This window comes from Condylostylus longicornis, unplaced genomic scaffold (assembly GCF_029603195.1).
Source record: "Condylostylus longicornis isolate FDR11 unplaced genomic scaffold, ASM2960319v2 ptg000325l, whole genome shotgun sequence".
Taxonomy (NCBI): domain Eukaryota; kingdom Metazoa; phylum Arthropoda; class Insecta; order Diptera; family Dolichopodidae; genus Condylostylus; species Condylostylus longicornis.
In genome coordinates this window covers 105,001-117,500 of record NW_026578288.1, presented here as the reverse complement: position 1 = coordinate 117,500, position 12,500 = coordinate 105,001, and the positions used below count along the sequence as shown (strand labels likewise).

At 38.4% G+C, this 12,500-nt stretch overlaps 2 pseudogenes; both read right to left on the bottom strand.

Annotated features, from left to right (window-relative positions):
• Positions 1-4,093: 4,093 nt before the first annotated feature.
• On the bottom strand, positions 4,094-11,954 carry LOC129616935 (large subunit ribosomal RNA; annotated as a pseudogene).
• A 290-nt stretch (positions 11,955-12,244) lies between these two features.
• Positions 12,245-12,428, bottom strand: LOC129616911 (5.8S ribosomal RNA; annotated as a pseudogene).
• Between the last annotated feature and the right edge of the window lie 72 nt (positions 12,429-12,500).

The following is a 12,500-nucleotide window of genomic DNA, read 5'->3' as shown; positions in this document are numbered from 1 at the left end:
TAAGCATTACTTAAATCATAATTTGTTTACCAATTTAGGTTACTTTTCATTCATGAAAAGTAATTATTGCCTGTCGAGCATAACATATGTCCCGATCAGGCTTATTTTGCCTTTGATAAATATCAAACCAGGCTGAAAAAAATTTTTTCATCGGGTGGGCATAACATGCTTACCAACCCAGGTTACTTTTCATTCATGAAAAGTAATTATTGCCTGTCGAGCATAACATATGTCCCGATCAGGCTTATTTTGCCTTTGATAAATATCAAACCAGGCTGAAAAAAATTTTTTCATCGGGTGGGCATAACATGCTTACCAACCCAGGTTACTTTTCATTCATGAAAAGTAATTATTGCCTGTCGAGCATAACATATGTCCCGATCAGGCTTATTTTGCCTTTGATAAATATCAAACCAGGCTGAAAAAATTTTTTTCATCGGGTGGGCATAACATGTTTACCAACCCAGGTTACTTTTCATTCATGAAAAGTAATTATTGCCTGTCGAGCATAACATATGTCCCGATCAGGCTTATTTTGCCTTTGATAAATATCAAACCAGGCTGAAAAAATTTTTTTCATCGGGTGGGCATAACATGTTTACCAACCCAGGTTACTTTTCATTCATGAAAAGTAATTATTGCCTGTCGAGCATAACATATGTCCCGATCAGGCTTATATTGCCATTGGTAAATATCAAACCAGGCTGAAAAAAATTTTTTCATCGGGTGGGCATAACATGTTTACCAACCCAGGTTACTTTTCATTCATGAAAAGTAATTATTGCCTGTCGAGCATAACATATGTCCCGATAAGGCTTATATTGCCATTGGTAAATATCAAACCAGGCTGAAAAAAATTCTTTCATCGGGTGGGCATAACATGTTTACCAACCCAGGTTACTTTTCATTCATGAAAAGTAATTATTGCCTGTCGAGCATAACATATGTCCCGATCAGGCTTATTTTGCCTTTGATAAATATCAAACCAGGCTGAAAAAATTTTTTCATCGGGTGGGCATAACATGCCTACCAACCCAGGTTACTTTTCATTCATGAAAAGTAATTATTGCCTGTCGAGCATAACATATGTCCCGATAAGGCTTATATTGCCATTGGTAAATATCAAACCAGGCTGAAAAAAATTTTTTCATCGGGTGGGCATAACATGTTTACCAACCCAGGTTACTTTTCATTCATGAAAAATAATTATTGCCTGTCGAGCATAACATATGTCCCGATCAGGCTTATTTTGCCTTTGATAAATATCAAACCAGGCTGAAAAAAATTTTTTCATCGGGTGGGCATAACATGCTTACCAACCCAGGTTACTTTTCATTCATGAAAAGTAATTATTGCCTGTCGAGCATAACATATGTCCCGATCAGGCTTATTTTGCCTTTGATAAATATCAAACCAGGCTGAAAAAATTTTTTTCATCGGGTGGGCATAACATGTTTACCAACTCAGGTTACTTTTCATTCATGAAAAGTAATTATTGCCTGTCGAGCATAACATATGTCCCGATCAGGCTTATATTGCCATTGGTAAATATCAAACCAGGCTGAAAAAAATTTTTTCATCGGGTGGGCATAACATGTTTACCAACCCAGGTTACTTTTCATTCATGAAAAGTAATTATTGCCTGTCGAGCATAACATATGTCCCGATCAGGCTTATTTTGCCTTTGATAAATATCAAACCAGGCTGAAAAAAATTTTTTCATCGGGTGGGCATAACATGTTTACCAACCCAGGTTACTTTTCATTCATGAAAAGTAATTATTGCCTGTCGAGCATAACATATGTCCCGATCAGGCTTATTTTGCCTTTGATAAATATCAAACCAGGCTGAAAAAAATTTTTTCATCGGGTGGGCATAACATGTTTACCAACCCAGGTTACTTTTCATTCATGAAAAATAATTATTGCCTGTCGAGCATAACATATGTCCCGATCAGGCTTATTTTGCCTTTGATAAATATCAAACCAGGCTGAAAAAAATTTTTTCATCGGGTGGGCATAACATGCTTACCAACCCAGGTTACTTTTCATTCATGAAAAGTAATTATTGCCTGTCGAGCATAACATATGTCCCGATCAGGCTTATTTTGCCTTTGATAAATATCAAACCAGGCTGAAAAAATTTTTTTCATCGGGTGGGCATAACATGTTTACCAACTCAGGTTACTTTTCATTCATGAAAAGTAATTATTGCCTGTCGAGCATAACATATGTCCCGATCAGGCTTATATTGCCATTGGTAAATATCAAACCAGGCTGAAAAAAATTTTTTCATCGGGTGGGCATAACATGCTTACCAACCCAGGTTACTTTTCACTTATGAAAAGTAATTATTGCCTGTCGAGCATAACATATGTCTCGTTCAGGTCTATGTTATTCCCATATCCAATACCTGCCACTGTATTGATATATAATAATAAGTATTACTTAAATCATTATTCATGCAGTAATACATTAAGAAAATACTTATTTGAAGTATTTATAGTAAGAATATACTTAACCTATCTTAACAACCACCACCACCACCTACCAATCAATATTACAAGCCTTCAATAGCAAATGTTTATCACCATTCCTATAATACATACTTATATATAGGTAAGTATAATAAGAATGTACTACTTAAGTACCAACGCCACTATTAATACTCATATGCAATTTTATAATACACACTTAATATACTTATAGTAAGTAATAAGAATGTAATAATAGTGGCTACCGCCATCGCCACTATTATACCCATATACAATTTTATAATACATACTTAATACTTTATAGTAAGTAATAAGAATGAACTAATAGTGGCTACCGCCATCGCCACTATTATACTCATATACAATTTTATAATATATACTTAATACTTTATAGTAAGTAATAAGAATGTACTAATAGTGGCTACCGCCATCGCCACTATTATACCCATATACTATTTTATAATTCATACTTAATACTTTATAGTAAGTAATAAGAATGTACTAATAGTGGCTACCGCCATCGCCACTATTATACCCATATACTATTTTATAATTCATACTTAATACTTTATAGTAAGTAATAAGAATGTACTAATAGTGGCTACCGCCATCGCCACTATTATACCCATATACTATTTTATAATTCATACTTAATACTTTATAGTAAGTAATAAGAATGTACTAATAGTGGCTACCGCCATCGCCACTATTATACCCATATACTATTTTATAATTCATACTTAATACTTTATAGTAAGTAATAAGAATGTACTAATAGTGGCTACCGCCATCGCCACTATTATACCCATATACTATTTTATAATTCATACTTAATACTTTATAGTAAGTAATAAGAATGTACTAATAGTGGCTACCGCCATTGCCACTATTATACCCATATACTATTTTATAATTCATACTTAATACTTTATAGTAAGTAATAAGAATGTACTAATAGTGGCTACCGCCATCGCCACTATTATACCCATATACTATTTTATAATTCATACTTAATACTTTATAGTAAGTAATAAGAATGTACTAATAGTGGCTACCGCCATCGCCACTATTATACCCATATACTATTTTATAATTCATACTTAATACTTTATAGTAAGTAATAAGAATGTACTAATAGTGGCTACCGCCATCGCCACTATTATACCCATATACTATTTTATAATTCATACTTAATACTTTATAGTAAGTAATAAGAATGTACTAATAGTGGCTACCGCCATCGCCACTATTATACCCATATACAATTTTATAATACATACTTAATACTTTATAGTAAGTAATAAGAATGTACTACTAGTGGCTACCACCATCGCCACTATTATATACCCATATACAATTTTATAATACATACCTTGTTAGTAATGTATAATAAAGAATGTATAAGGGCTATAAAGACCATCACCCAAACCAGATCAGGCCATACAATACTAGATCAGACTAGACCAGACTAGACTAAATCTAGACTAGACTAGACCAGACCAGAGCAGACCTGACCCCATATCCCACACAATATCACTACTCTACATGAGATAATAATATGTGGAATAATAAGAAGAATCGAAAAATAAAATAAATTTTTCGAATCTTCAAGCAAAGGATAAGCTTCAGTGGATCGCAGTATGGCAGCTGCTCAACCACTTACAACACCTTGCCCGTTACCAAAGTCGTTTACAATTGATTCTAGGCACTGTCATCGTATTTAATAATGTTTAAATGCAAAACTAGTTATCCGTCAAGTAAGATACCATGTATACATACTCTGTAACTATATTTTACATAACATTAGCATCACATAATCCATTATCGTTATTATCATAAAGATAATAACTTTAAATGGTTTATTGCTATACAATACAGTCGCCCCATTATTATTATTGTAGTCCAGCACGGATACGACCTTAGAGGCGTTCAGGCATAATCCAACGGACGTAGCGTCATACCACTGTTCGCTCGAACAAGTATTGTGCCATTGGTCCGTACCTGCGGTTCCTCTCGTACTACGCAGGAATGCTGTCACAATAATATATTGTCATCAGTAGGGTAAAACTAACCTGTCTCACGACGGTCTAAACCCAGCTCACGTTCCCTTGAATGGGTGAACAATCCAACGCTTGGTGAATTTTGCTTCACAATGATAGGAAGAGCCGACATCGAAGGATCAAAGAGCAACGTCGCTATGAACGCTTGGCTGCCACAAGCCAGTTATCCCTGTGGTAACTTTTCTGACACCTCTTGTTAAAAACTCCTTAAACCAAAAGGATCGATAGGCCGAGCTTTTGCTGTCTCTATGTGTACTGAACATCGAGATCAAGTCAGCATTTGCCCTTTTGCTCTACGTGTGGTTTCTGTCCGCACTGAGCTGGCCTTGGGACACCTTCGTTATTATTTGAAAGATGTACCGCCCCAGTCAAACTCCCCACCTGGAAATGTCCTTGAATTGGATCATACCTGAGTGAAAGAGTCATACCATATTATATTACTTTGATTATAAGTATAAGAAAATAATTAAAAATAATTATTTTTTATACCAAAATCATTTTATATAAATATGTTTGGTGTATATAACAAACTCATTGTACTTTTATCAAGAAACTTGCATCAAAACAAAATACCATAAAATATATAATGGATATATATCCGTGTAATGGCTAAGTAAATGATACACGTTCCATTTTATCAAGTAAGTAAGGAAACAATAAGAGTAGTGGTATTTCATTATTGATATAATACCGAAATATTATATCTCCCACTTATGCTACACCTCTTATGTCTCCTTACACTACCAGACTAGAGTCAAGCTCAACAGGGTCTTCTTTCCCCGCTAATTATTCCAAGCCCGTTCCCTTGGCTGTGGTTTCGCTAGATAGTAGATAGGGACAGTAGGAATCTCGTTAATCCATTCATGCGCGTCACTAATTAGATGACGAGGCATTTGGCTATTTTTTTTTTTTTTTTTTTTTTTTTTTTCCCGAAGGCGGAGGTGAAAGACATTTACGTCCGCCTGCCCTTTTTCGGGCTCGGCAGTGTCGGACTCCAGTTTAATATGCTATTCGCATTTTTGTTATGATATTATGTTCATGCTCTACTAATCTATCATGCAGTCTTCACTGACTACCGACTAAAACACCCCCTGGAAAATTTGCGCCTATACTTATGTTCAAAATGGGTAGACGGCACCCTTTTTAAATAGCTGAACAGCAACGTTACATCAGCCAATACCTTCACGCACCTGGGTAGTTCGATTAAAGATGTTAAAGCATCGAATACTACCCTGCGCCACTCTAGTGCTGATGACAGCCAGGTCTCGCGTGTTGAGGACGTTGAATGCAAGAAGATCCTGTGCGGACTTCTTACACCAAATACCTCGCCAGTTGAGAGTGACTGTCATCACCTTTACTTCCCTTTCCCCTACTTGAGTCTCTTCTCCCTCTCTTATTGTGTGTGTGTGTGTTGAATTGTGTCCCTCCCTTGTACTTCCTCTTTTTACTTGCTCCAGGAAGTCTCTCCCACTATACTTACTGGTCTTGGTGCGATGAGGCCCTATGAGATTGACAGCGTCGGTGTTGACCTGAGCGTCAAGAACAAGAATAGATTGATCCTTGGTGGCAACAAGATCAGGTTTCAGGACATGACCGCTAGGCATTTGATAAGAGGGTTCTGTAAGAGTGGTAAAACCACGGTTACAGAGACTCCTCTTAATATAGCCAACGATATTGTCATGCCTGTTGATCCGGGCAGCGTGTGTTCGGTGGCATCTCTGGACTATGTGATTGGTGGTTTCAGGTTCTCCGCATCCAGCTCGACACCTTCTGTCAAGCTGTGCTCTTCCCCTTGAGGTCCTTGACCTCGCAGGTAAAGCGTTGATGCGAAGCCTGATGCAATTCACGAAGTCCTTCCCGCTCAGCAGCTTTGTGGGTTCCCTCACCCACCGGTGCGCCTGCGGAACATGCCCCGCTTCCCTAAGACCAACTCCATCCACCTGACCATACAACTTGTTGCTCCAATACTGATCAATCTGATTTCTTGTTCCCAGAATCTGTCCATCAACCGTCAATCTTCTTTCAACTTTATCATATTCGGTCGCTATAAAAGTGTTTGCAATGACCACTTGCTCGAGGCACGGCAGTTTAAGCGAGTCCAAACGCTGCTTCCTGAGCCATGGAGCAATCCATCGAACAGATGGAATGCCCAATCCTCCATGGCTCACCGGAGCATGAAAAAATGCAACCGGCACATCGTGTGGTAGGCGTAGCCATGCCCGGACCGCATTGCGTATGATCCTATCTGTTTTATTCAGAGCACCGATCATAACACTGCCAAGAGCAAGTTTATGATAAAGTTGTGGTATTAGGACAGTTCTAAGTGCGTGAAGCCTTTGTTGAGGTTTGAGTGGTGCCTTCCGTACATTTTCCAATCTGGGGCCCAATTCCTTATATGGATAGCACTTGCACCGACCATCGGCCGTGAAGTTGATTCCCAAGTAGGTCCAATCGTCTGTTCTCTTTAATGCTGGGATTGGCCTATCCGCGATGTAAAACGTGCGCCGGTCATTTACCATTGTTACCTTGTCTTTGCCACGAACTTCTATGCTCACTGTCAAGCATTTTGCACTATTAAGTGACATCCCACACATTCCTAAGAATGTGTGGGTGGTATCTATCAATTCTTTTAATCCTCGCGGCGTTTCTGCCAAAAGGACAAGGTCATCCGCAAATGCCATTGCATTGAGTCTTACATCCCCAAGGGAAGTTCCAACTTCAGCAGGCAGGGAGCCCAATAATCTGTTAACCACAATGTTAAAGATTACGGGTGACAAAGGATCACCTTGTTTGACTCCCCGTCCTGGGTGCACATCGCTACTAATCCACCCATCACCACAAAAATGTGTTGTTGATTCTGCGTACATATTCCCGATGTAATCGCAGAATCCCGTGGGCAAGCCATATGATCTTAGAGTCCCCAGTATAGCACTGTGGGAAACGGAGTCAAATGCCTTACTCACGTCAACTAGAGCCATGAACAATGGTGCTTTGCGATCATGATGATCCCGCAGCAACATGTCCATTAGCATGGCATTGTCGGTGCATCCATCCACTCCACTAATGAATGCCCGCTGACGAGAATCAAATTTAAAATGTTTCAAGAGTCTTCTCGCCAGTAAACCATGCAAGTGCCGGCTCAAAACCGAAGGAACTGTGATGGGACGGAAATCACCTGGGCCGCAAGAACCGGTCTTTTTCGGGATAAAGATGGTTCTTGACCTACGCGCAAACGTAGGTAGTCGACCACACCACATGATAATATTAAATATCATCATGAGTGCGTCCTGTCCTATCGCATTGAGTTGCCTCGCCGTGATACAATCAGGACCAGGAGATGTAGCATTGCTAAGCCTTGATGACAGAACGTCATCAACGGTAATTGGACTCCATAATGCCAACCACTCTTGCCTCTCTAGCCTTTCGTCAGGGGGCGATGAGGTGTTCGACTGTTCCATGATTGCCCTCCAGTACGGTTCCATCACTTCTCGTCCTGGTGGATTCGAAGCGATGGGCCCCTCCAAAATGGATTTGATGCATCTACCTTGGTGCTTTTTAAAATTTCTCTGCGTGAGAGCATACTCTTTTCGCCTCTGCCGCCGTCTGCTATGGGTTGCACAATTAGCAGGACGGGCGACAGGGACTCGAGGATGCTCTCGCCAAGGCAAATGCTCCCTAAGGAGTGCTGTTAGACAGATCATGGTTTCCTCTTTGCCTCGAGTATGAGCTTCGCAAGCAAGCGAGTATAGATGGCCACTTAAATTGTGTGGGTTTCTCGGAGGCCTTTGGAGAATATACTCAATGAACCCCCCATCAGTGTCGCCACTGTGAGGTAGATCATCCATGTCACCCGCAACAATGACAGGATGTCCATCCGGTTCATTGGTATATTCCCTAACGAAGTTCCTATATGCCGTTTTCTGTCGGATCTTCTTTATGGCCTCCAGTGACCTGTTGTCGAAGAGGGCAGCAAGTTCCACATTTATGAAACGTACACCCCTCCTAGACAACTCTACCTCTTTTCTTGCAAGGATTCTTAACTCTTCCTCTGACCATCGCACTTTACTCTCAGGTTGCCGTGCCAACCTCTCCTCATCCAATTCATTTGGATGGGCTTTCTTCTCATGCACACCACGACCAGTTTTGGTGCCGAAAACACGTGCACAAAATCTGCACTCATGAATCTGGGCTGTATCAGATTCGTTTTCCAATTCTACACACACACATTCCCTTCTGCCACAGGCTAAACAGCGGTTGCTCTGGGGCGGAACAGAGCCAACCGGAGAACCCCTGGTATCAAGGGGGTTCAAGCCGCCAGTAGTAATGGCTGTAATATTACTACTGTTGTTGCGGCTGGAGCCCACGCCAACGCCCGTGCGACTCCTGGTGCGATTAGCTATTGCTGATGCACCGTTGCTGTTCATTGTCAGCTGTTGGGCACTACCAGTGGGCAGTACCCTGGGGTTATCCGACTCCCCCGATATATTTTGGTTATTATTTAACATGACAGCTGTATTGATGACAGGTGGGGTGTCAACCCACATGCCATATAAAAAGCCTTCTCAACTTAGCCGGCGTCTTCCTTCATGCGGGATAGGTACCGTCTGGAAGACCCGTTACCAGCGGGCGCCACGAGGAGGCGTGAGATAGGCACGTCCAAGTTCCCGATCACAATCCCGCAGGAGAGTGTGAGAGACATTGGTTTCATAGTAACATATGACTCGAATGGTGCTGCATGTTCTAAGAGAGTCATAGTTACTCCCGCCGTTAACCAGCGCTTAAATGAATTTCTTCACTTTGACATTCATAGCACTGGGCAGAAATCACATTGTGTCAACACCCGTTAGGGCCATCACAATGCTTTGTTTTAATTAGACAGTCGGATTCCCCAAATCCGTGCCAGTTCTGAATTGATTGTTAATTGATAACCGTTATAAAATATATGATAATATAATTAAAAAATTATATTACCAGTATATTATTAGCAAGAATGTTCCACAACTGGTTATGTAGCTTCTATCCGGGGAACAAAAATATTATAAAATAAATTTTATAATAAATTCTATTTACCCAGAACGAGTACATGCACCACTTTATTGTTTCCCATTCAAGCCCGATTATCTCAATCTTCAGAGCCAATCCTTATCCCGAAGTTACGGATCTAATTTGCCGACTTCCCTTACCTACATTATTCTATCGACTAGAGACTCTTCACCTTGGAGACCAGCTGCGGATATTGGTACGGCCTGTTGAGAAGTTTGCGTGGCCCAATCATAGATTTTCAAGGTCCGAGGAGAAAATATCGACACAGCAGTAAATGCCATGCTCTTCTAGTTCATCTACCATATCTCTCTTCGAAAGATTTCCATGGTAGTACAACTATAAAACAGAAAAGAAAACTCTTCCGATACCTCTCGACGGCTTCTCTATGATTGTTTCTGTTACCAGGATGATCATAATGACCATATTTATTACAAACGTATACTCAACAGGTTACGGAATTGGAACCGTATTCCCTTTCGCTTATTTAATTTAAGGTATTTTATATTATCAATGGGGATAAAACCTTAAATTTTGTTCGGCTTTCGCCTTAAGCTTAGGACCGACTAACTCGTGATCAACCACTGTTCACACGAAACCCTTCTCCACTTCAGTCCTCCAAGGTCTCATTCGATTATTTGCTACTACCACCAAGATCTGTACCAATGGCAGCTCCACACATCCTTACGGAAGATGCTTCTACGCTACCATTGTACCCACCTACTTGTTAATGTTTCTAAATTTATATACATTAATAATGTAATATAAATCATTTACATTAACAGTGACGTATAGGTATACAACTTAAGCGCCATCCATTTTAAGGGCTAGTTGCTTCGGCAGGTGAGTTGTTACACACTCCTTAGCGGATTACGACTTCCATGTCCACCGTCCTGCTGTTTTAAGCAAGCAACGCCTTTCATGGTATCTGCATGAGTTGTTAATTTAGGCACCGTAACGTCACGTTTGGTTCATCCCACAGCGCCAGTTCTGCTTACCAAAAGTGGCCCACTGGGCACAATATATCATAACCTAAAACTTCATTCAAGAAAGTTTAGGTTCTTACCCATTTAAAGTTTGAGAATAGGTTAAGGTCGTTTCGGCCCTAAGGCCTCTAATCATTCGCTTTACCAGATAAGATTATTTTATATAATATTTTTATGCACCAGCTATCCTGAGGGAAACTTCGGTGGGAACCAGCTACTAGATAGTTCGATAGGTCTTTCGCCCCTATACCCAATTCTGACAATCGATTTGCACGTCAGAACTGTTTCGGTCTTCCATCAGGGTTTCCCCTGACTTCTACCTGATCAGGTATAGTTCACCATCTTTCGGGTCACAGCATATATGCTCAAGGTACGTTCTAGTTAGAGGTATAAAAAATAATTAAAAATTATTTATATACATAACTATATAGAACGCCCCAGGATTGATATTATATATATAAAATTATATATATAATTTAATCCCATATTAACAGTTAAGTTAATTACGCCTTTAGATTTTATTTAAAATAAATTCTAATGACTTGCACACATGTTAGACTCCTTGGTCCGTGTTTCAAGACGGGTCCCGAAGGTATCCTAAATCTATAGCATTGCTAATCATATTAATGCATATAATAATTATATTAATATATAAATTAATATAATATTATAAAATTATAATAATATATAATTTACGCATTATATTGATTTTTTATCTGTCAATTATTTATCCGATAATATTTAAATTATATTATATAGAAAATAAATTTTCATATATAAAATAAACTTTTTAAATATATCTTATGATAAATATATATTTATTAACAGATTGCAATGTCCATATATGAAAAAATTGCACACCATCATTATTATATAATTATATAATATTTATAATGTTGAATTTTTCATATTTCATGGATGTTTAGGTTCATCGGGCTTAACCTCTAAACAGTTTCACGTACTATTTAACTCTCTATTCAGAGTTCTTTTCAACTTTCCCTCACGGTACTTGTTTGCTATCGGTCTCATGGTTATATTTAGTTTTAGATGGAGTTTACCACCCACTTATCTGCATGCTGCACTATCAAGCAACACGACTCTTTGGAAATATCTTCTAATAATCATTAACGTCATACGGGCCTAGCACCCTCTATGGGTAAATGGCCTCGTTTAAGAAGGACTTAGACTGTTAATTTCTCATATTAGAATATAGATATTCCATACACTACATCGGATATTTGTATAAACAAAATCCTTTAGTGCTGAACTAGTTTCTTTTCGCTCGCCGCTACTAAGAAAATCCTAGTTAGTTTCTTTTCCTCCCCTAACTAATATGCTTAAATTCAGGGGGTAGTCTCATATGAGTTGAGGTTGTTTTTAAGAATATTTTTAATTTTTCTTTTTAGTTGAAAACTAAATATATATAAGTTACTGTATTGTTTATATTATAAATAATATAATTTTATATAAGTTTTCCTCTTTAATGTATTAATACTAATTTATTAATACTAGGATATACTTATTTTTTTATTATATTTTATAATATAAGTAAAATATATATAATTGAATTTTAATATTATGGTATTCCTACCAGTAATATATCATGTGCTATAAATAATATAATTTAAAATTATATTATAAGCAACTTTATTAAATTATTCTTACAACCCTCAACCATATGTAGTCCATGCAGTATTAAATTTTTTAATAAATTTATATACTCTGTAGCATGGACTGCAATATGCGTTCAAAATGTCGATGTTCATGTGTCCTGCAGTTCACACGATGACGCACAGTTAGCTGCGTTCTTCATCGACCCATGAGCCAAGTGATCCACCGTTTAGAGTTTTATAAAATTTTTTTTTTATTTTCGTCAGATATATATCGATAATATATATACATTCTAAAACATATTAAAAT